Source organism: Orbicella faveolata, unplaced genomic scaffold (genome assembly GCF_042242905.1).
Source record: "Orbicella faveolata isolate gen_17 unplaced genomic scaffold, um_ofav_v1 contig_26, whole genome shotgun sequence".
NCBI lineage: Eukaryota > Metazoa > Cnidaria > Anthozoa > Scleractinia > Merulinidae > Orbicella > Orbicella faveolata.
In genome coordinates this window covers 13770001-13795714 of record NW_028301554.1, presented here as the reverse complement: position 1 = coordinate 13795714, position 25714 = coordinate 13770001, and the positions used below count along the sequence as shown (strand labels likewise).

At 40.9% G+C, this 25714-nt stretch overlaps 1 protein-coding gene, 1 long non-coding RNA gene and 1 pseudogene across 2 annotated transcripts in view; 2 read left to right on the top strand and 1 right to left on the bottom strand.

The window, feature by feature from the left end:
- Window positions 1-1882: 1882 nt before the first annotated feature.
- Window positions 1883-3601, bottom strand: LOC149108224 (uncharacterized). The gene is made up of 3 exons (XR_016209162.1): window positions 3161-3601; window positions 3013-3078; window positions 1883-2655 (listed from the first exon to the last, which is right to left on the bottom strand). It is a non-coding gene; the product is annotated as an uncharacterized LOC149108224 (long non-coding RNA).
- An 8363-nt stretch (window positions 3602-11964) lies between these two features.
- Window positions 11965-12846, top strand: LOC149108223 (uncharacterized; annotated as a pseudogene).
- A 12293-nt stretch (window positions 12847-25139) lies between these two features.
- The window catches only part of LOC110063220 (uncharacterized), a 9529-nt gene continuing 8954 nt past the window's right edge, over window positions 25140-25714 (top strand). Inside the window, exon 1 of the mRNA XM_020770175.2 lies at window positions 25140-25594. The gene's annotated coding sequence lies outside the window, so the exon portion shown is untranslated. The remainder of the gene's footprint in view (window positions 25595-25714) is intronic.

Here is a 25714-nt window from a genome sequence, read left to right as displayed (position 1 = left end):
TTGATACAGAATAAGGTCTTCTTTTTAAGTGTTAGGGCCTTCCAGTATCAAGCATCTTCTTCCTTCAGGAGTAAAATTGGCCCTGAGCCGGACGACACGTCTTCACTCATCAACAAACAGTTTGAAATGCGCAACACTCTACGATTTCTATGAATATGGATTAGAGACTCGAGCCAATCGCTGGCAGACGGGGTACAGAATCGACGTGTGAACTTGTTTGCCAGCGAATCATAAGGCGCGAAAAAAGAAAGAATTCGTGCGTTTATGTATGCAGGCTACGAGATTTTTTTGTGACCATCCCATCTTCTTTTGTTAATATACCATGCTGTACCAATGAATTATAATTTTTGCTCACAAACTGGAACCAAAACGAATAGGCCATTTTACAGTTGTGTGCTTAGTTACCAGGCCATGAATGCAAGCAAGGCTGGAGGTGACCTTGCTTTGATGCAGACTTCTCTGCTTTTCTCATTTAAACGCCAGCTAGTTAGCATCAGAACAACTTCATTTACACAACAAAGCAGTGAGGTCTGCATCAAAACAAGGTCACCTCAAACCTCGCTGCCATTCAAAGGCCAGGTCACTGATCAGACAACTGTAAAATGGTCTCGTAGTAAATGGTTTGAACCCAGGAGTATCAATAGTTCGTATAGTGTGATTTTCCGGGCGAGTGTAGTTCTGAAAAGAACTGTTGTTGGTGAGTATTTTTTATATATTTTTTTATTTAAATACGCTTCGACAACCTGAGCGGAAGTCATCTTCAGAGTCAAGAGAATAGTGTTTGTCAGTCGATGATGTTATAAGTCTGGTCCGTTGAACGTGATTGGTCAGTATAGCCATGATGGTATTGGCTGAAAGACTCGTATGAAGTTTGTCATCAGTCATTGGTGGGTTTCGATCCGTCTATTATAGTGAGGAATGATCCTCGCAGTAAATTTTCCAATTTAAGCAATTGGAAAGAAAGAAGCCTGAAAAAATCAGGGCTTCAACGGGATTCGAACCCGTGACCTCCGCGATACCGGTGCGATGCTCTACCAACTGAGCTATGAAGCCACACATTGGGAGCGAGGTCAATTTATTGAGTTCATATCTTCCCGTGAGGAGTGAAATGATGTGAAGTTTATATGAAATAATTCATATATGAACTGCGGTTGTATATGATAGTGACGAATAATCATCGCAGTGAATTTTCCAATTTAAGCAATTGGAAAGAAGAAGCCTGAAAAAATCAGGGCTTCAATGGGATTCGAACCCGTGACCTCCGCGATAACAGTGCGATGCTCTACCAACTGAGCTATGAAGCCACACATTGGGAGCGAGGTCACGGAAAATTGAAAAATTTACTGCGATGATCACTCCTCACTATCATATACAACCGCAGTTCATATATGAATTATTTCATATAAACTTCACATCATTTCACTCCTCACGGGAAGATATGAACTCAATAAATTGACCTCGCTCCCAATGTGTATCGCGGAGGTCTCGGGTTCGAATGCCGTTGAAGCCCTGATTTTTTCAGGCTTCTTCTTTCCAATTGCTTAAATTGGAAAATTTACTGCGATGATCATTCCTCACTATCATATACAACCGCAGTTCATATATGAAGTATTTCATATAAACTTCAGATCCGTCTATTGTTAGTCAAATAGGTCGGTTTTTTGGTCCGTGTATTGTTAAGTCGGTCTGTTAGAAGTCCGTTTGTCGGTTTCGTTTCCGTCATGGATAAGTCGTTTGTAAGGCGCCGGTAGTTGTTGACATCTGTTAAGAGGCGTTTGTTCTAGGTTAGTATACCAGCTTTCCAGAGTCAGTCGTTGAAAATAGTTTGTACTGTAGGTTAAGCACTGAGCAGAGTCCCAGTCATTGTTGTGGGTTCCTGTTCGTAGCGTCAGCTTCAGTAGGTCGGTAAATGTTTCGTCTAATAAAGTCAGCGTTGTAGTTGTTTTTGTGAAAAACATGTTCAAGGTATCTGTTTTCGTCACGTAAGCTGTCCGGTGTGTCACAAACTAGTCGCGCTCGTCTCGTCAAAGTCTTTATAGTCGTGGCTTTGTGTGAAGTCGGGTTGTAGGATGATTCGTCAAGTCAGGAGTACCCAACGACACTTTAACTGGAAATTTAATATGTGACTTCTCAAGCACTGATTCTGTGCTCCCACGTCAATTACCATTAATAAGCAACTTTCCTGGGAAAAAAATATCCGCTCTTCACTGCTAGCAAGATCGACTTTATTTCATAAAACTCCCAGCCAGACATAATGAAAATTTTGAATACCGAGCTAGAAAAATGGCAATTAGCCAAGTAGCCAGCCAGCAGTAAAGGGTAACATTGCAAATGCCAGCAAGGCAATTATAGGCGAAAAAATGTTCTGGCCAGCGTTTTGACTTAGATTAAAAACAAACGCATTGTTTAGGACCTTTATTCAACAGCCTATTGTCTGTTGACTATTATTAGAGATAAATTAGCAATATGTGGTTATTTTTGCCGCTATAAGCAAAATCTACACTTTGATATGTTATCACTTAAAAACAATACAACTTACCATTTATGTCTTAAGCGGATCGGACAAGGTGTCTCCCAGCACGTTGTTTTCCGATACTTCAGATGTCTTCCAGGTTCAGCATACGTGTGACAGTTTGGCACTTTGCGTTCTGACATCTAAAACGATTCACACTTATGTTTAAAATAAGATCCCTCTAATCCTTTTAGACATTCAGATCAAACTTGCTTTCACCAAAGAAATGCCTGGTGCAAAATTACTTCTATATAACGCTGTAAGGGAAATGAACAAAAAATAATATTGAAGTCCTTTACTACTACATATCGGTTTACTTCTACATTGCTAGCCCAATAATGATTGTAATTTCAACAACAGCAACACACTTTATATGTTTACCCCGATTTAGTAGTTTACAATTATTTCTAATGATTTTTTTGAAAAATAAAAGGTTATGCCAGCTCCTTAAAACAACCAAAGGGAGCTGGTTTAGTGCTGATTAGTAACACCATGTTTACCTCAAAAGTATTGAAAAACGTGTTTTTCTTTTTCTTTGGACAACTGTCTTCTCTGAGCTTCCCACTCTGGAATTGCGAGATAAAAGTGTATAAACCACATTAGAATCTTTATCATAAAATGAGTAAAAAAAATCTTGATAATTCATACCTTGAATGTTGGTGATCCATCTCAGTCCATGTCACTGATCCATGCCTTACCCAAGACTGCAAAGCACTGTCAAAACAACTTTCACAAAATTAATTTAACTTGAAAGCTAAACAACCAAAGACACACATTCTTAGAGGTAGTTTACCGTAAAAATTTCATAAATACCCATTGACGGGATGTTTAAAGCCGTTCACCGTAAAAGTTTGACACAGTTAAGTGCAAAGTTTCACAGCAAAGACCCCAGCATTGTTAGGATGTTATAGGCCGTTCACCGTAAAAGTTTCACACAGTTAAGTGCAAAGTTTCGCAGCAAAGACCCCGGCATTGTTGGGATGTTATAGGCCGTTCACCGTAAAAGTTTCACACAGTTAAGTGCAAAGTTTCGCAGCAAAGACCCCGGCATTGTTGGGATGTTACAGGCCGTTCACCGTAAAAGCTTCACACAGTTAAGTGCAAAGTTTCGCAGCAAAGACCCCGGCATTGTTGGGATGTTACAGGCCGTTCACCGTAAAAGTTTCACACAGTTAAGTGCAAAGTTTCGCAGCAAAGACCCCGGCATTGTTGGGATGTTACAGGCCGTTCACCGTAAAAGCTTCACACAGTTAAGTGCAAAGTTTCGCAGCAAAGACCCCGGCATTGTTGGGATGTTACAGGCCGCTCACCGTAAAAGTTTCACACAGTTCAGTGCAAACATTCGCAGCAAAGACCCCGGCATTGTTGGGATGTTACAGGCCGTTCACCGTAAAAGCTTCACACAGTTAAGTGCAAACATTCGCAGCAAAGACCCCGGCATTGTTGGGATGTTATAGGCCGTTCACCGTAAAAGTTTCACACAGTTCAGTGCAAACATTCGCAGCAAAGACCCCGGCATTGTTGGGATGTTACAGGCCGTTCACCGTAAAAGCTTCACACAGTTAAGTGCAAACATTCGCAGCAAAGACCCCGGCATTGTTGGGATGTTATAGGCCGTTCACCGTAAAAGTTTCACACAGTTCAGTGCAAACATTCGCAGCAAAGACCCCGGCATTGTTGGGATGTTACAGGCCGTTCACCGTAAAAGCTTCACACAGTTAAGTGCAAAGTTTCGCAGCAAAGACCCCGGCATTGTTGGGATGTTACAGGCCGTTCACCGTAAAAGCTTCACACAGTTAAGTGCAAACATTCGCAGCAAAGACCCCGGCATTGTTGGGATGTTACAGGCCGTTCACCGTAAAAGTTTCACACAGTTAAGTGCAAAGTTTGGCAGCAAAGACCCCGGCATTGTTGGGATGTTACAGGCCGTTCACCGTAAAAGCTTCACACAGTTAAGTGCAAAGTTTCGCAGCAAAGACCCCGGCATTGTTGGGATGTTACAGGCCGCTCACCGTAAAAGTTTCACACAGTTCAGTGCAAACATTCGCAGCAAAGACCCCGGCATTGTTGGGATGTTACAGGCCGTTCACCGTAAAAGCTTCACACAGTTAAGTGCAAACATTCGCAGCAAAGACCCCGGCATTGTTGGGATGTTATAGGCCGTTCACCGTAAAAGTTTCACACAGTTCAGTGCAAACATTCGCAGCAAAGACCCCGGCATTGTTGGGATGTTACAGGCCGTTCACCGTAAAAGCTTCACACAGTTAAGTGCAAACATTCGCAGCAAAGACCCCGGCATTGTTGGGATGTTACAGGCCGTTCACCGTAAAAGCTTCACACAGTTAAGTGCAAAGTTTCGCAGCAAAGACCCCGGCATTGTTGGGATGTTACAGGCCGTTCACCGTAAAAGTTTCACACAGTTAAGTGCAAACATTCGCAGCAAAGACCCCGGCATTGTTGGGATGTTACAGGCCGTTCACCGTAAAAGTTTCACACAGTTAAGTGCAAACATTCGCAGCAAAGACCCCGGCATTGTTGGGATGTTACAGGCCGTTCACCGTAAAAGCTTCACACAGTTAAGTGCAAACATTCGCAGCAAAGACCCCGGCATTGTTGGGATGTTACAGGCCGTTCACCGTAAAAGCTTCACACAGTTAAGTGCAAAGTTTGGCAGCAAAGACCCCGGCATTGTTGGGATGTTACAGGCCGTTCACCGTAAAAGCTTCACACAGTTAAGTGCAAAGTTTCGCAGCAAAGACCCCGGCATTGTTGGGATGTTACAGGCCGTTCACCGCAAAAGTTTCACACAGTTAAGTGCAAAGTTTCGCAGCAAAGACCCCGGCATTGTTGGGATGTTACAGGCCGTTCACCGTAAAAGCTTCACACAGTTAAGTGCAAACATTCGCAGCAAAGACCCCGGCATTGTTGGGATGTTACAGGCCGTTCACCGTAAAAGTTTCACACAGTTAAGTGCAAAGTTTCGCAGCAAAGACCCCGGCATTGTTGGGATGTTACAGGCCGTTCACCGTAAACGTTTCTCACAGTTAAGTGCAAACATTCGCAGCAAAGACCCCGGCATTGTTGGGATGTTATAGGTCGTTCACCGTAAAAGTTTCACACAGTTAAGTGCAAACATTCGCAGCAAAGACCCCGGCATTGTTGGGATGTTATAGGTCGTTCACCGTAAAAGTTTCAAACAGTTAAGTGCAAAGTATCGCAGCAAAGACCCCGGCATTGTTGGAATGCTAAAGGCCGTTCACTGTAAAAGTATTGCTATTAACAGCATCATTACTCGTTAACTCGTTAACAAAATGTATCAATCAGATCAGTGTAATGTCATAAATATACACTGGACGATCAGCATAAAAGATTCACAAACTTAATCTCGTGATTTCATCAACAAATTTGCTCATCTTTTCTTGGGTACCAGTCCATGACATCGGGTAACGTTTGCAGCATCTTTAGCTGTGCTTCTTATAGTTCACGCAGTTTACACCTGAAAAATGATATGTTTTAGAAAATGTAACATACTGCACAATCCCTCTTATACCGGCGTCCTCCCCCCGTCCACACACACACACACATGCATCCAAATACCCACACAGCCACGGACACATATTAATATACAAAACTGGTGATACTATCGGGCCCCTCAATGTAAGATCTAGATCAAGAACTATGTTCACAAAAATAGCTCATTCATGAGAGAATTCAATGAAATGTCTTAGATTTTAACTGATGTTACATTGTTGAAAATTACATTCCCTGGGGCAAGTCAAAGAAGCAAGGATTTAACTGTTTAAGAAAAATAATTGTGGAATAATTTTTTACCGCTCATTTCGTCATCAAACTATAACCCAGAAGCGTGAATTCAGTGAATGGTGTGAACTGGTGCCACGCCTCTCCCCTATTTTTTCGTGTGCCATGTTTCGCGCTTTGCCTTAGCTACATGAACTGAACCGCGCGATAATTGTTCCACCACAAAATCACTGTCTGTGCCATCATTAAATTAAATTACACATTAAATTACACATTATTGTCCTGGCGCTATCGACACCGAAAGAACGAAATCTGGAATGACATGATTGCCTTCTGGTCTTTTCTGACCTTTGACATGGCAAGCCTTTGTATTCCCTTTTAAATCCCAAAGTACAGTACAATTAGCATTGAACTAGATCAATCAGGTGTGTTGGTCAACAGCTCTTTCAGGGCAAATTTTCGGCGATACTAAAAGGCAACAATAGGTAATCAGCCTTCAGTTATATAAAGAACACGATCGGACTTCAGTAAAGAAACCGATGGAAACAATACTTTCTTACACCGGGAAAAAATAATCATTTCAATATCTCGTCAGTTTGTCCAAGACGCGGCAAATGTGTTTTTAACGTTCGACGAGTTAAAAAGCGGTCATGATCGACTGCAGCACCGGGATCGGATGTTACTGGTCATTAAAATTACAGAATTGAAATTACACTTGGAAGTAGGATCACTGTGGATGAATGCACTGACAGTTTCGAAAACCCTTCCAAGTTCTGAGACATATTAGGCCTTTTCTTGCTTTCACTGTCTTCACTGAAGCGGCACTTTCCGTTGGGTTTGAAATACAATACAGTGGCGAATACAGTTTGAAAACCTGCGCCGGCTTTTCCCGCACACATTGCTTAAACATTATCACTGAATATTAAATATATAGCGTGATTCAGCTAGTTCAACTCCAAAGTAGTTCTTACCTGAACCTTTGAATTTATCAGTGGAGTCCTCAGAGTTCTCTGGCTGCCAAACCCTCAAACAACTGGTCGGCAAAATCTGATCGCGCTTGAAACCGACCGTTGGACACAAAATTATACGGGAACAATGTTTTAGTTACAAAATATTACGAGGTTACCCGAGTCTCACCGGGCCTCAGGCAAAAATGTGAAAAGACTGCACGAACCAACAAACGTCATCACCAGATACCAGTTGTCTCAAGGTAGAACATGAAAGCAGAACAGACGATGATTTTCCGCGACCGGATCAACGGTGGTGAGACATGCAACTGAACGTGGGAAAAAGGAGCGTCAAGGGAAAAGAAACCGATCTAATTTCACACTATAAATGACAGCAGAACAGACTTCTATTGTTTGCTGGTAAATAAAACTTTAATAAACAACTAACATTATATTGTAAGCATGTTTTCAAACAAAAGGTCAAGCAGTCAGAGAGTGTCAAGTGACACACTTCAGTCAGTGATCGCATCCGGAATGTAATTTCCAGCCAGAACTGATTAGTAAAACCACAATGTAAGCTATTTGAACACCAAAAAAAGTTTTCCAGCTAGCTAGCTCTCGATAAGCTAAATTCTCAGCAAGATTCTGTTTAATGCTAAAATTCCCAGCCAGCTCAACTTTAGTCTGCAGAGCGGATATTTTGCGGAGCGGATCCGACGGGTACTCCTGTCAAGTAATCTGTCGGTATGCGTCGGTTTTCCTTACACTGTCGTTCGTAGTTCGTTGTTTTCGCGGCTTACCAAACAGTCTATAAAAGAAAGTTTTCCATTTTCTTCGATCTCTTTAGTAAACTGGATGTCGGCATTCTGTTCGTTTAGGTGGTCGTGAAAATCATCAATTTCGTCTTTGGGAAGGCGGTAAAGGTGTCGTCAACGTAGCGTAACCAAAGCGGTATTAACCTGCAGTGCAGGCGTCTTATTGGGGCGAGTTAGCGTTACAACCTTGCGACCGCCTTTTTAGACCGCCATGTTAGACGGTGGGGGATGGGGGAGGGGAAAAATGAGAAGACGCCTGCCCGAAAAGCCCGTTAAAATGCGAAACACCTCCTGATTAGTTGCGCTTCACTGCATTTCCGGAAATGAGCGGGTAACCAATCAAAATGAGGTTTTCTCGACACCGGAAGTCTCACAAGGGTACACACCACGAGAAGTTTGTGCCAAGCCGCAGGATGTCTTGCATTCTCAAAGAGGTACGTGTTGCGCTAGCGACTTCAGACGTATAGAGTATTTTAGAAATACCGGCAACTGATGAGATCCACATGGAGGATCGAAACCATGGTCTTGCCTGAACTAAGCCGAACAATGGCATATAAAACACGCAAAACAGTTAACAGGACTTGCGCATAAACAGCTACACTTGAATCATGTGGTGCCAGAACAACCAAAGGAGGAATAAACCTATACATCGGGCAAGAGAAACATAAGCTCGATCAGATAGCTGCAAGAAACATAAGAATGTCTCTAGACAAACGTATAGCTTTCTCAAAGTAAAGCTACAGCGTCTCCGAAGGAAATCGTACGAGAACAAATATGATATCCGTATTACCGAACAGTCGTCCTTTCCAACAAATCCGTGTATCAAATGATGTCTATAAGTTTTCCTTTTATCCAAGGACAATAGTAGCATGGAACAATTTACCTATTTATGAAGATGTTAATATAAATAATTTTAAGACTATTGCTCTTGCAGCCATTAAATCTTTTGAATAATGTATATCCAGACGTCCTAACTTATCTCGACGAGATTATACTTAATCTATTTTATTTTATCTTTTACTAACTTATAATTTTTACTGTATATATACATATTGTAATTATTTATTACGTGCTTTTATTACGTTATTTTCAACTCCTTGTATAGTTCCACTGTTTCAGGAGTATACTTATTAAAGATTAAAGATTAAAGATAAGGATCTACCTACTGTGTTTGTAAACAGTTCTAGTCACAGCCGGGCCCGGTGTCACAATATAGAATGCAAGTAAGCAACATGTTCACGGTAAATTTCATATTTTGTCCCTCAAAAGCAAATTCATGGAGACTTTAAAAAAAGCATATCTTGGAATAGAGATGAGCCTAAACAATGCATAAACACATGGCAAATTACAGAGGTGTCAAACTCAACGAGTCGACATGCAGATAACAGCGCAAACCATGCAGACCTATGACTTACAAAAATTTGCCATAGCACGATCTAACGGCTCAACTCCGCTTAAAATTCCTTCTTATTACACAAGATGAAATGCCCTTCATGAACACGAGTGAAGCGACAAGAAAGGTCGAGTGACCGAACAGAGAACGGCAAATGTGCAAATGTCACGAACCGTAGAAGTCGTGTAGGCTAGTCAACCCCATTTTACGTAAATATTAAGCTTTTCCCAAAGCCAGTGGGTAGCACTGCCAACAGATCTTTTCCGGATACCAGTGTGGAAATTGCGTCTTTTTGCTCCGTTCGTAATTCGCGAGACATTCCAAGTTCACATAAACGCTTGAGAGATTCCTCGAGAGTGGAATTGAAACTAACAACATCACTTTAGACAGAGTTTGCCATGTTTCTTACCCGCACGAACGAAACGAAACTGACTGACAGACAATTGACAGGCAGGGTCAAACCGCACCAATCAGAAACTCCGTTCGTGGGCGAACGGAGTTTCCTAAAAGAAAAATGACCTCGGGCAGGCGAGATTTTCTTCGCTCCACCCCTCCCCTATCCTTCCTCTTGCCTATCATTCACCCCCTTGGTAAAACTTTCTTTCTCTCCCCAGTCTTCCACTGCATGAAAAATTCAAGATGGCGGCTAAACTTTTTACGATGTGAGCGCTCGCTCGAAAAAATCTCGCCTGCTCTGCAGGTTAAAGCGGTATCGTTTGTCGGCAAGTTGCAAGGGCGCGTTCCTCCACGTGTTGCATCACAATATCTGCGACAACAACAGAAACAGGCGACCCCATGGCTGTTCCATGCAACTGTTTGTAGTGTTTACCGTTGTACTGAAAGTAAGTCGATGTAAGGCAAAGGTTCAGTAAGTCCACGATGTCTTCTGTCGGTAACGGTAGTTTAACAGTAGATTGTTGTATAGCGGTCTCGGTACACTGTAATGCCAATTGAAGTGGAATACTGGTGAACAGTGATTTCACATCAAAAGACACAAGTTTGTAGTCGTCAAGTATCTGTACTGTCTTAATAGCGTCAATAAAGTTCTCCGTAGATTGTAGTTTGCGTCTTGATTTGTCAGTAAGGGGTTGCAGTATGGTCGTCAAGTACTTAGACAGTTGATACGTAGGGGACCCACAGAATGACACCATAGGTCGCGTTGGTATACCAGTCAGTGAGGTTTGTGCAGTTTCGGTAGTCCGTAAAGTTTCGATGGTTGAGGCACTGAGCACCTCAGGCGATAGTAGCGTTGAGTGTCAATAGCGTCAGTCTTTTTAAGCGTAAGTATTTTGCTGTTAAGTTTACGTTGAAGTGCTGGCGTCGGGTCGCGTTTAAGTTCTTCGTAAGTTTGTTTGTCGTTAACAAGTGCGTCCATTTTGTCGAAGTAGTCAGTCTTGTCCATAACAACAGCGACACGTCCTTTGTCGGCTGGTAGTATGACAATGTTGTTCTTTTCAGAACTACACTGACCCGGACGATCACACTATACGAACTACTGATACTCCTGGGTTCAAACCATTTACTACGTTACGTTCACTTGGACGACAGAGCGAACGACTTGCGAACAACTACATCAGTTCGGTAAGTACTGTCAGACGAATACGCCAACAACTTTGGTTCAACCACCGCTGCAAAGACCAGGGTCTCGTTCCGGCCGGACTTAAACTTAAGTCTCCGTTGAACACACAAGAGGCCATCCAGATCGTCAAATCCACCTGCAGACGTCTGGTCAAAGCGCGGATAAACGACTGTCACAAAAGACTCAACTACTTCAGCAATAAACTACAACAACAACTTGACAAACTTAAACAACTGTTACCGACTAACTTACTTGACACTGTTATGACAATCGCCGACAGGCGAGCCGGCAAAACCACAGACCGCGTTCCTACTGAACAAGAACGAAAACTGACAACACTTCAACGCAATAAAGACAGAAAACGACCGAAAACTGACGATAACTGGGTCAGGAATATTTCTTCCCGTCCCTTAGACAAAACCGAGACTCACGTACTGTCCTACGGACTAAAACACTCAGTGACGCCTAAACGGATACCGACCGAGTCTATTGTATCTAGCGTTGAGGCGGCGGTTCTGTCTCGTCAGCGAGACTTACCAGAATCTGCCAAGGATAACATCAGAAGCAGAATTGCTTCCACGGTACAATCAACCTCTATATCTGACAATAACTTGACAAAAGACGAACAACAAGCACTGAAACGACTGAAAAACGACAACAACATTGTCATACTACCAGCCGACAAAGGACGTGTCGCTGTTGTTATGGACAAGACTGACTACTTCGACAAAATGGACGCACTTGTTAACGACAAACAAACTTACGAAGAACTTAAACGCGACCCGAGCATGCGCGGGGCTAGCGTGAGGACGCACACTTTACGAGGGAGCAATATCGTCCCCAAAAAATAGAGTAAATCGCTGGTTACTTCTATAAAAACTACTATATGCCGAATAAAGGCAAGACCAAAGGAAAACACAAGAGAGGAGAACGTGGCTCTGTAGAAGAAGACCAACAAGGATCCAAACGTGCGAACATGGCGGACACCGAGCTTCAAATAACGTCTAAGGTTAACAATGAGGAAGCGCTGTCTGGCGCCAACGAGCAAGAAACCGCATCAAAGGCTAGTGCCGAGGAGACTAATCTTTTAGAACTAAAGGAAATGTTGGTTGATATTCAGATTACGGTCTCCAATATTCTCCGTGAAAACTCAAAACTCGCCAACGAGGTCGCTGAGCTACGGAACGCCTTCTTGCAACAGAAAGGTGAGCTTACCAACGTTAAAACCGCCTTAGCCAAGTGTCAGAAACAACAAGACGATTTGGAAATTCAGCTAGCCGCAGCGAGAAAAAAAAAAAAAACAACGACCAAGAAGCGGAAATCGCAGAATTATACGATCTCCAAGACGCACTGGAACAATATACTAGAAAAAACTCACTCGAAATCCACGGAGTCCCGGAATCCGCGTACACCTCAACCGAGGATATAAATCCAAACGACATCGAAATATCACACAAGCTCCACCTGAAAGGTGTAAAACCAATTATTGTAAGGTTTCAAAGCCATAAAGCGAAAACAAGAATGTACAAGGGGAGAGCCAAGTTGAAACATGTCCACGTCTCTGACCTATATCCCGACTCAACAGCGGCAACTAGAGCAGAATCAGGACGAATCTACCTAAACGAGAACCTAACATCCTACAGGCGGGATATCCTTAAACAGGCGAACCAAAAGCGAAAGGATGGTTTGTTGGCATCCGTGTGGTCAATGGACGGGAAAATATTCGTCAAAACCTCCCCGGAGGGAAGCCCGATCAGAATCTATGAAAAAACTGACCTGGAGAATCTCTAAGGTAACCACAGTAGTATGATGTACTCTTAGACTTGTAGGTGGGGACAGGAACCAGGTGTCCGAGAGGCCAGAAGGAAAACTCTTAAATAAGTTTTTGTTTACTTTTTTTTCTTTTCGTGTTCGCTTTATTCTTTATTAATTTACCATAATTTTCAGTTTCCTGCATGTCTAACAAGCTAACTTATGACATTACATCGTTAAACGTAAGAGGATTAAGAGAGCAAAGTAAAAGGAGGAGTATTTTTTCGTACCTTAAAGATCAAAAATCGAAACTCTATTTTCCACAAGAAACATATTCAGAGGTGAACGATGAAAGTATTTGGAGAAATGAATGGGGAGGTAAAATATTCTTTTCCCATGGCACCAAACACAGCAAAGGTGTTTGCATTCTGATCCATCCCTCGGTGCAAGACAAAATCGAGTATTCTTTCAGCGACAAGTTCGGAAGAATCGTGTTAATTACTATTGTTATCAACTCTTTAATGCTATCGCTCTGCAATATTTACGCCCCAAACAATCAAGGTGAACAACTAGAATTTTTGCAAGAACTAAATAATTGTCTTATAGACAAATCAGAACTGACTACACTGATCGTAGGTGGCGACTGGAATTGCACTTTATCAAAGAATGATAAAATTGGTGGCAAGCCCTGGAAAGCAACCAATTATAGAAATTTAGTCCTGACTACTATGGAGATACTGGATCTCGTGGACATTCAAAGAGAACGACATCCAAAATTGCGCAAGTATTCTTACGAATCTAAGGTTTTAAAAGTAAAATCCAGGATAGACTTTTTTTTGGTGGCCAAAAACTTGACACAATTCGTCAAAAAGAGTGAAATCTATCCTGCTATAGCGCCTGATCATAAAGCAATTTACATATCATTGTCTTTGTCTAATGAAACACCTAGAGGACGCGGACTCTGGAAATTTAATAATTCTCTGTTGAATAATGAAGATTATGTCAACAAAATACGTAAAACATATTTTCAAACTTGCTCTTATTACTCCAAGTTAACCGACAAACGGCTTTTTTGGGAGATGCTCAAAATGGAAATTAGGGCAGCAACCATCTCTTTCAGCAAAAATTTAGCAAAATCAACAAATTGTAGGGAAATGGAAATAACACGTCGACTTCAGGTGTTAGATGAGTTCATTTGTAATAATTTTCTTTCCCCTGATATTGATCAGGTCTTAAACGAATTTGAGGATCTCAAAACAGAACTTCAAACAATATACACCAAGAAGGGAAAGGCAGCAATCTTTAGATCAAAGTGTAGATGGGTGGAAAAAGGTGAGCGCCCCACCAAATACTTTTTTAACTTAGAGAGAAGAAACTACGATAAAAAGACTATATCTCAACTACGGATGGAGGATGAAACGATTATTAAAAGCGAGACCCAGGTTTTAGACGCTATTGAAAATTACTTTAATGATTTATACATATCAGCATCTAGCGCAACACAGGAGGAATACGATAGCTTTATTCAGGGATTGCGCCTGCCTAAGCTTTCTGATGAAGAGCGAGATGAACTCGAAGGCCTTTTAACGTACGACGAATGTAAACAGGTTTTAGAAACTTTCCAAAATGACAAGTCTCCAGGTGAGGATGGTTTTACGGTAGAATTTTATAAGTTTTTTTTCGAACTGCTTGGACATAATCTCGTCGAAAGCTTCAATGAAGCTTATGAAACAAATGAGCTTTCCATCTCCCAAAGAAGAGGTATCATTACTCTTATACCAAAGGAGGACGGCTCCCTGTTAGATTTATCGAACTGGCGACCAATAACTTTACTTAATGTTGACTGCAAGATAGCAACTAAGGCCATAGCTAGGAGAATAGAAGCTTCGCTGCCAAAGCTAATAAACTCAGACCAAACCGGGTTTATAAAAGGACGCTATATTGGGGAAAATATCCGCCTCATAATCGAGGTGTGCTGACCTGGCCTCTGTCGAAAAGGCCTTAGAAATAATCGATAACTTTGGTACGCTAGCAGGCCTTAAATTAAACCGGAAGAAAACAAAAGCGCTCTGGTTGGGAAAATTGAAAAATAATAAGGGCAATCCATTACAACTGAAATGGTTACATAACCCGGTTAAAATCTTAGGAATCCATGTTTCGTACGACGAAAAAGGAAATAACCAACATAATTTCAACCACAAGTTACAAAAATTGCAAACAAATCTGGACCTATGGAGGGCACGTGACCTTACACTATTTGGGAGAGTACTAATCATAAAATCTCTGGCACTATCACAACTCGTTTACTCAGCATCAAATCTCAATGTACCTCAAGAAATAATACCAATAATCAAAACAAAACTGTTTAGATTTCTATGGAAAAACAAAAAAGACAAAATAAAAAGAGAAGGGCTCTATCAAGATCGAGATAAAGGGGGTATACGTATGATCGATGTAGAAACTATGATAAAGGCACTGAGGTTAGCTTGGATTCCGAGACTTTTCGCACCGGGAAGAAAAAACTGGAAAACTGTTCCAGACCATTATCTAGGAAAATACGGCGGTCTGAGCTTTCTTTTAGGATGTAACTACGACACAAAATATATCGACGGTTTGCCATCATTTTATAAAGACATTTCAAAATTTTTTAATGAATTGAAAACCTTGTATAACTATGACAGAGGACAGGATATGATCGTATTTAATAACAAAGAAATCCTCGTTGGAGGGAAACCCATTTTCATCAGTGAATGGCTTAACAACAACATTCTTTTTATACAAGACCTGTTGAACAACAATGGCCAGTTTATGTCTTATCAAGAATTTAAAAACAAATTCGCTTGCAAAACAAACTTTCTCCAATTTTATCAAGTTGTAAGTGCGATACCGAAGCATCTAGCCACAAAAGCGAAAAACACATTACCACCAGAAAGCGAACCATACATCGAGAACAACCCTCTTTTCCAACTAGACGACTTGACAGAAATTAACTTAGTCAAAGCCAAAACTAGGGACTTCTATTGTTTAATTAACAAAAAAATTCACACGAGGTGTCAAACTGGCCCAACGAAATGGAGTCAAACCATGCAGTTGGATGGGGAGACATGGGAAAAAATATTTTCCTCGCTGAAAAACATTTGTAAGAAAACAAAATTAAAAGAATTTCAATTCAAACTTATTCATAGAATTGTTGTAACAAAAAAGGAACTTTTTAGATACGGAATCAAAACGGATGATGAATGCCTCTATTGCGCTGAACATGATTCCATCGACCACACATTTAATGATTGCGAATTTGTTAAGAGCTTTGTTAAAAACGTCATCGACTGGTTTAATGCTGTCAATAATTCGAATTTTAGTCCAACAATAGAAGAAAAACTATTTGGCATCATGCCCGGCTCATACGATAAAACATTATTAAAGAAATTTAATTATACGATCTTGTTTATGAGATTCTACATCTACACTTGTAAGATGCAAAACAAAGCTATTCGCCTCTTTACTTTCGTTGATAAAGTGTTAACCAAATACAGAATAGAACATCTTTCTTAATAATTAAATAGGAAAAAACACCCCTCCTCCAAAGCATTATAAGCGACATGCACTTGTATACACACCTATTTCACTCAGTAAATATTTTAATTGGCACTAGTAACAATGTATATACTGTACTTGTAAACACACTTATATTATATTATATTACTTATATATTATAATTAGCACTTGTAATAATGTAAATACTGCTCTTGTAACAATGTAAATACTGTACTTGTAATCACACTTATATTACTTATACACAATAATTAGCACTTGTAACTATGTAAATACTGTACCTGTAAGCACATGCAGATAACAAATAAAATTAAAAAAAAAAAAAAAAAAAAAAAAAAAAAAAACGCGACCCGAAGCCAGCACTTCAACGCAAACTTAACAGCAAAATACTTACGCTTAAAAAGACTGACGTTATATATTGACACTCATCGCTACTATCGACTCAGGTGTTCAGTGCCTCAACCATCGAAACTTTACGGACTACCGAAACTGCACAAACCTCACTGGTATACCAACGCGACCTATGGTGTCATTCTGTGGGTCCCCTACGTATCAACTGTCTAAGTACTTGACGACCATACTGCAACCCCTTACTGACAAATCAAGACGCAAACTACAATCTACGGAGAACTTTATTGACGCTATTAAGACAGTACAGATACCTGACGACTACAAACTTGTGTCTTTTGATGTGAAATCACTGTTCACCAGTATTCCACTTCAATTGGCATTACAGTGTACCGAGACCGTTATACAACAATCTACTGTTAAACTACCGTTACCGACAGAAGACATCGTGGACTTACTGAACCTTTGCCTTACATCGACTTACTTTCAGTACAACGGTAAACACTACAAACAGTTGCATGGAACAGCCATGGGGTCGCCTGTTTCTGTTGTTGTCGCAGATATTGTGATGCAACACGTTGAGGAACGCGCCCTTGCAACTTGCCGACAAACGATACCGCTTTGGTTACGCTACGTTGACGACACCTTTACCGCCTTCCCAAAGACGAAATTGATGATTTTCACGACCACCTAAACGAACAGAATGCCGACATCCAGTTTACTAAAGAGATCGAAGAAAATGGAAAACTTCCTTTTCTAGACTGTTTGGTAAGCCGCGACAACAACGAACTACGAACGACAGTGTATGGAAAACCGACGCATACCGACAGATTACTTGACGAATCATCCTACAACCCGACTTCACACAAAGCCACGACTATAAAGACTTTGACGAGACGAGCGCGACTAGTTTGTGACACACCGGACAGCTTACGTGACGAAAACAGATACCTTGAACATGTTTTTCACAAAAACAACTACAACGCTGACTTTATTAGACGAAACATTTACCGACCTACTGAAGCTGACGCTACGAACAGGAACCCTACACCTGTTACTACAGTGACTATACCTTACATTAAGGGCACTTCTGAGACCATCTCACGGATCCTACAGCCTTACAACATTCGTGTAGCCCACAAACCTACAACTACGTTACGACACTTACTGACCAACGTGAAAGACAGAGACGAACCTAACAACAGACAGGGAGCAGTTTAGAAGATCAAATGCTCCGACTGCCAGGCTTCCTACACTGGTGAGACTGGCAGAAACCTTAACACGAGACTGACTGAACACAAACGAGCCACGAGAAATGGTGATGCCAACAATCACATTGCTGTACATCATCAACTGACAAACCACAACATTGACTGGGACTCTGCTCAGTGCTTAACCTACAGTACAAACTATTTTCAACGACTGACTCTGGAAAGCTGGTACACTAACCTAGAACAAACGCCTCTTAACAGATGTCAACAACTACCGGCGCCTTACAAACGACTTAAAATAGTCACCAACAACAGTTCTTTTCAGAACTAGACTCACCCGGATGATCACACTATACGAACTACTGTAAAATGGTCTATTCACAGTATGGTGCGCCTTTCCAATCAATATTCAAATACCTTTATTCTGGTATTCATCTGAACTATTTTTATTTTTATTTCCTTTCTGTGTGCTTTTCAAGTTTACTTTTATATTTTATATCCCTTCCTGTTATTTTATATCTAAACGTTTCGGCCATATAGCTTTTATTTTGTTCTCCTTATTTTATATGCGTTTTAGGCATGGCTAGATGACATTTTACGATAAATTGAGTTGGATGTCCTTTCTGAAAAAGAATTTTCACATCAAAGTTACTTCAAACGCAAAGAAAGAAGATTATACAAACAATATATCTAGTCAGTTTGACACGAGGAAGTAAAAAGCAACAAAAGCAGGGTCCCCCGACTGGCGTCGAGCGTATATATGCCCTTCCGACCGCACAGCAGGTCAGATGCGTAACCACTGGGCTACCGGGGAGCTCCTGGACTACGTTAGAAAATTTAACAGCTAAAGACGTTAAACAACAATATAGTTGTTACTAACAAGCTAGCTAGTCTTCCTTTTGCAAATGTGTCGTTAGTAAAACTTTCATGTTCCATTCGCTCTGGTATCTCTGGTCTTCGCATAACTGGTTTCATGCAAACAAAGAGGGCTAAAAAGATTCAAGACATGGCTAGATGGGCATTTTACGGTAACGTAAGGTAGACGCCCTTGTTAAAAAGCATTTTCACATCAAACTCACTCTAAACGGAAGAAAGGAAGATTATACAAAAAATGAATCTATTCAGTTTGACACGAGAAAGAGGACTGGCGTTGAGCGTATATATGCCCTTCCGACCGCACAGCAGGTCAGATGCGTAACCGATTGGGCTACCGGGGGACTCCTTGACTAGGTTAGAAAATTTAAGAGATAAATACGTTAAACAACAATATAAGTGTTACTGACAACCTAATCTCAGCTTTTACAAATGTGTCGTTAACAAAAACTGGAGACCTGAAGTAGATTGGTGTATTAGTAACTTATCTCCACTCTAATGATTCTCGTTCCTGTAACAATGGTGTAATAAGAATAATAATACATGTACCAGTTCAAAAAGTACGATCACATAACGCCTCTCCTCATGGAACTTCATTGGCTACCCATTGGTCATAGGATACAATTTAAAATTCTACTGATTACATTTAAAGTGCTACACAACCAAGCTCCTGTGTTTCTAATTGACTTACTAATTAGCTCGTTATCATCCCTCGAGATTACTTCGTTCATCTGCTAAGAACTTGCTTTGGATTCCAATCTATAATCTTAAAACTTATGGTTTTGCCGTTGCTCCATCGTTGTGGAATCCTCTACCCCAATCTGTCAAAGATTCTACATCAGTTGAAAGTTTTAAACGTAGACTTAAAAAACATCTTTTCTTGAGTGCTTCAGTTTTACGAATGCTGATTTTTTTTATTGTTTTATCACGGTTTTACAGTTTTTGAACTTAGTCAATTTTAGATAGTTTTGTTAAGTTTTTAACAGGAGCCATAATCGGGGACGGAGACCGTAAGTCTCGGGATTCGCGCGCACCTATGATATGGGACAATATTTCTATTTTTAGAACAAATTGCGACATCCTGACGCCATGTATCCGCGCGGATTCACGCACATGTCAGGGGCTCTCGCGTGGATGTTGTCATGTTGCGTGATCAAATGGTGAGAGTTGAGAGATTCTCTTGCGTATTTTTCACAGCGATGGCAGGGAATAAGGCAGGGAATACGAACCAGGGCGCTTATATGTAGCTTATATGTACTTCAATCTCGCGCTGGGAATGAATAAGAAGATCTGCTCACGCTAGTTGTAAGCTTACGCGTATGCGAATATAGCAAGAAAACTGTCTACTCTGGTATCGAGTTAATTTGTGAGTTTCTCAGACAATGTTTAATCATAACCAAAACCTGTTTTGATGGTTTCTTATTGTCTCTGCTTGTTTGGTGAGTTTGCAAACGTTTTTGAAAGGAAAGACTGACGCGTACAATTAGCTCATTTGCATAGTGCATGCAGCTCGTGCACTTTCAAGTCCGAGTCGGTGTTTTCAATTGTCAACAAATCTTGACAAAGATTTCTTTCGTTATCTTTTGTGCTGAGATGCTGCAACAAATTTCACGAATGCAAAAAAGGCTACTAACATCATGTGTGTTTCTTCAACATAAGCATAGTGAAGTTTTACACTGCGAAAATGAAAATAGACAAGGAGTTTTGATAACTCGATCATCAAAATCGAAATCGTTATTCCAAGTTGATTAAAGAAAGCGTCATCGTAACTTTGCTGATTGTTTCTGCTTTATTCACATATTTTCAGCCTGGCTTTTAATATGTTCTCAAACATTTATCAATCTTAAACATATTTAAAAACTATAGAGCTATTGTTTGAGTTCGATGTACGCTTTCACACGAAAGTGCGGCGGAAGTACAATTTGTCATGTTTACTGACTGTGCAAAACACGCATCGGTGGACGCTCTCATTCATCGACAACTGAGAATTTACTGGATTTTTACACGAATAAAACTGAGCAGTATCTACGGACGTAAAGTTATTAAGCCTTGATGAAACATCAAGCGTTGCTTACAATTCAAGCGAAACTCAAACTAGCAATTATTTTGTTTTACTTTTCGGTCGCGATAGACTGATAAATTCCCCGCAAGCGTGTGGCAAAAGGAGCTAGGAAACTATGAAGTCCTGAAGCTCTGCTATATCTGAATATACCCAGCTAGTTTTTTGCTGTGTAATGGAAAAGCTGTTAATCTTCAACATATGTGAAATTTAACGTGGAGTAATGTACAGCTCATGTAAAAGAAGCATCAGTCGGAACACAACTTGGTCAGAGATATATATAAGCTTACAGCAGAACATATTTAAATTCGACACTGTCTTACTTCACTCAAACTGGAGCAGCTTACGACGAAAATACTTAAGCAAAATTCCAACGGACGTAAACGCGTTGAGTTGTGGGGCAAAAACATGAAACATTTCGGGAATTTCGGACGCCATTTCCCCCGCGCGACATCCGCAAAAATCCTCGCAGTATGTACGCGCGTGTGCCGCAGGTGATGGCGCAATTTGCGCTAAAAATAGAATTATTGTCCCATATCATGGGGGCAACCCCAATACTTGAAATGGAGCGCGCTTACGGTCTCCGTCCCCGATTATGGTTCCTGGTTTTTAATTAATTTTTAGCGAATTCCTCAAGTGCCACTAACCCCCCAATTTTTTTTTCTCGCTAATATAAATTTTCTTTTTCTCCTGATCACCACTGAGAAAAAATCATCATTGTAGCTATTTTGAATGTTTAAAGTTGATAAATTTGCCCTTTTCCATGTTCACTACCGAGGAATAGCGGAGAATGGGACGAGTTGGCTTCTGACGTCACTTCAGGAATAACAATATTTTGTTTCTGAGAAGAATGTATGCGAACATGCGATAGTGTGTGTCAAAATCGTTGCAGAATGCAAGGAAGATATGTTGTTAGAGGCTGTAGCAATACAGGATGCGTAGAATAAAGTATTCCTCTTCATTCAATGCCTCTATCTCGATGAAACTACCAGAAACAAGAAAAAGACCAAAGAAGTGGGCTGATCTGTGCGAAGCTAACGCCGGGGAGCCATTGAGGATTTCTTCGATTTCGGATTCGCCGATACTTTAAAAACCTAGAGAGTTTCATGGCATGTATATTCTTCTCTATCTCTCGTGAAAACCTTTTAATTGTCAAGGTACCGCATGACACGAATTTGGGATAAGCTGGAAGCCATCTGACTATTTCGAGCGCAAACGATCCTCCGAGTCCCAGACGAAACTTACACGGTAAATTTTAAAAACGCATCGCGTTTTTTGTACTCGAAATAGAGACTTGTCTAAACGAATAGTAAACGAAACCTACGTTCTACAACGACGCTTAGAAGATTGTTGAGGCTTCGAACTGGTGAACTAGCTACGTATTTGTGGATTTTAATAAAAACACACGCACGCCGGAGGTCGCCTGTAATCCGGCCGAGTTTCTCAATGGCCATTCCGAAAACAGAATTGTTTTGTTCTTTGAGCTTCGTCTTTGAGGAACGAAATATAACTAAATTACAAACTTAGAATGGATCAAGCGTTTATAAATACATGAGGATAGTGAAACAAACGATTAAGATTCGACTCTATAGGTACCGACGGAGATTATCGTGCTGCAAGAAGAATGCGCTTGTCAGTCAACTGAAACGCAAACTAATAAGTCGAGGACTCCTAGGCTATCAGCGTGCGTAAAATAGACATTTCATTCAAAATAACAGTGAAGTAGAAATGTACTCATTTAACTGAAAGTATACTGAACCTCTTTCCAAGATCTTGTCGAAGGATTTCCCATGATTTCACTAGTGCGAAATATGCAAATTTGCGTAGCTTGTGTTCGTACCCAGTAATTGACTATGCATAGACTACGGTCGGTCGACAATAACGAAGCGAAAAGTTACCTCACCTTCAAATATTGTTTGCCGACATCTCTGCATATCTCTTATGTTAAAACTATTTTCAATTATTGATCTGGAGAAGTAGGCAGGAGTAGAGTACGACCGCATCGCATTTTTAATTTTGTATTTCGGGGAAAATTAATCAGTTTGAATGTAAAAATGTTTTGACACTCCGAAATTTGCACGTTACGTTAAGTCAAATTACTAACTCTTCGCGTTCATTGACATCTTTGTAATTCTTTAAGAGCTGTAAGCTAACTCTTCAGTCATTATTTGTACCTTTATAACCCGAATGGACCGGCACATTGTCAATCCCGGCCTAAATATAATTATACAACGCGGCGATCTCGACTGCCGACCCGCACTTCGAAATGGAAAAAAAATGTGTTCATCGCAGCCGTCCAAATCGTAGCTAGACTCCGAATTGTAATACTAGATGATACAGTTCTTTCACTTAACGTCCTTGTCCGGTTTTGATAAAATATGAATCACAAATAACCCGATAATGTTTTGACAGCCTTCGAAGCTCAGTCAAAAGTCTCTTGATTGTTTAGCCCGGTTCCCGAAGTGACGTCAGTGGTAGCCCGACCCAGATCCAACTTTGCGCGGTCGTGAACATAGAAATTACATGTTTGAACGCCTGTAGAAACGCAGGGATTTTATCAATCGGGATAATTTTTTCGCTGAAGTAATCAGGGAAACTAGTAGATTTTATTAAAGGAAAAAAAATTGGGGGCTAGTGGCACTTTAAATTTGTAAAGCGCTGTGTGAACCACTGCGAAACGGCGCTAAATAATTTTATTGTTATTGTTATACGCAAATTACGCGGAATTTATTCTCGCTGACTGGTTTTCGATTCCTCTGATATCAGTACTATTTCTTTCCATGAAATAAAGCAACAAACAACAGATTTAAGTTTAAAGTTGTCTTAAATTTAGAGCGGCGTAAACGTTTCTGAAATGGAAGACATGGATTTCTAAACTGTGTGACAATCTTTTTTGGGAAACCCTTTTGATAAAGGATTGTAAATACTGAAGTCCCAAAAAACTAGAGGCAACCATAACGTGAGGAAAATCTAGGGATCACAATAAGCCGATTAAAAACTATCGCATAATGTGCACTTTCCGAGAGTAAGCGAACAGGTATGAATTACGAAAATTAATTGTAAATAAGGGTCCAATCGGGCCAGATCGAGACACATCGAATTTTATTCTTAAATTTAACGGTAGTGAAAATGCATCCTGTCTACTAGCCTGCAGTGCAGGCGTCTTATTGGGGCGAGTTAGCGTTACCACCTTGCGACTGCCATGTTAGACGGTGGGGGATTGGGGAGGGGAAAAATGAGAACATGTTCTTCGCCCCACCGCCTCCCCTATCCTTCCTCTTACCTATCGTTCACCCCCTTGGTAGAACTTTCTTTCTCTCTCCAGTCTTCCACTGCATGAAAAATTCAAGATGGCGGCTAAACTTTTTACGATGTGAGCGCTCGCTCTAATAAATCTCGCCTGCTCTACAGGCTACCTGTCTACTTGATCTTTTGTTACGCTAGCATTACACTTGTTTGGATTGGCAGTGGATATCTTCGTCTCGATATAATTCATTTGAATAATTTTTTATTGTAATTTACTAGTAGCATGTAAAATCCATACGCAATTCAATCGCATGACTGCTAGGTGTGTATTTTTTAATAAACGATTAATGTATCTATTTTTCTAAACAAGTCACACGAGGCAGCCTTTTGTTTCACTCTCTGCACTTAATCGTGCCTCGTACGGAAAGCTTCCGGAATTCCGGACAATTTCAGGGGTAACCCGAAAACGCTGACCCCTGTCCGCGGACCACCACTATGGACCGGGTCCATGGACTACTTATGGACTGGTCTACGGACTGCCCCTACGGACCCCCTCTACGGCCCACCCCCCCCCCCCTCCAAATAGAATAAACATAAGGAATAAATATTTCACTAATGGTTTGTGTAATAGATTACTCATATCGGCGAAATTTCGAGTGTTATACTGTGCAAATGTAATTAACACGTCTCCCCCTCCTCCCCAAAAATAAAAAAATAAAATGTCTAAAAGCTATATTCAGCGTAAGGAGATGCCGATCACAAAAAGAAGGAAAGTTCTTAATTTTCATTCGTGGCTCAATCGGGCTACGGTAGGTGTGTTTTAAGGTTGTTTAAGCCTGTTTGTATCTGTAATTCCTTTGAGCAAATTATGAAGCCTGAGTTCACGAATCCACGCGAGAATGGGCTGAACAAAATAGTAGAGGGGAAAGCGCACAAATTTCGAGGCCTCCCAGAGGCTTCCCGGAGGCTTCCCTGTCTTTCATATACTGTATGGCTACAGCAAAGGAAATGGCAATGTGTCAGTGATATAACTTGCGCCCGAGCGTGAACCCAAGAATGCTACATTTGCACACTGTAACGTTCGAAATTTTGCCGACAAGAGTAATCTATTAGACAACCCGTAAGTGAAATACTTGTTTCTTATTTTTATTCTATTTTGGGGGTTGGTCCATAGGGGGAGTCCGTGGACCGGTCCATAGGTAGTCCGCGGACCCGGTCCGTAGTGGGGGTCCGCGGACCGGGGGTCAGTGTTTTCGGGTCACCCTAACACGTTACGTGTATACAGTTTCTGCAGTTTGATCACGTACAGTGATTTGAATTAACAAAAGATCGATTCACTCTACAATTGTAGTGTGAATATAACTGGAAGTGATAGGTTCAAATAGGACTCCTCTGCTCCCTGTGTTTAACAGTTGTTTGCTCAAGGTCTGGATCCGCCCTGTTTGACACCATCGGAGTGTTTACTTCGACGTACGGAGTGACTTAGGAATTTTAGCGATCTGTCGGGCTCAATTCTGAGAGTTCTTCAGTTTTACTGAGGCTGTTGAGGTAAGACAATTTGTTTCAATGTAATAATCACGTGGTGATAATGGATATCCATGCAAATACTTACTTGCGAGTTTATTAGTTTGTTACTGGGGGGCTGTAATTTAAGATTTCCTAGAAGGA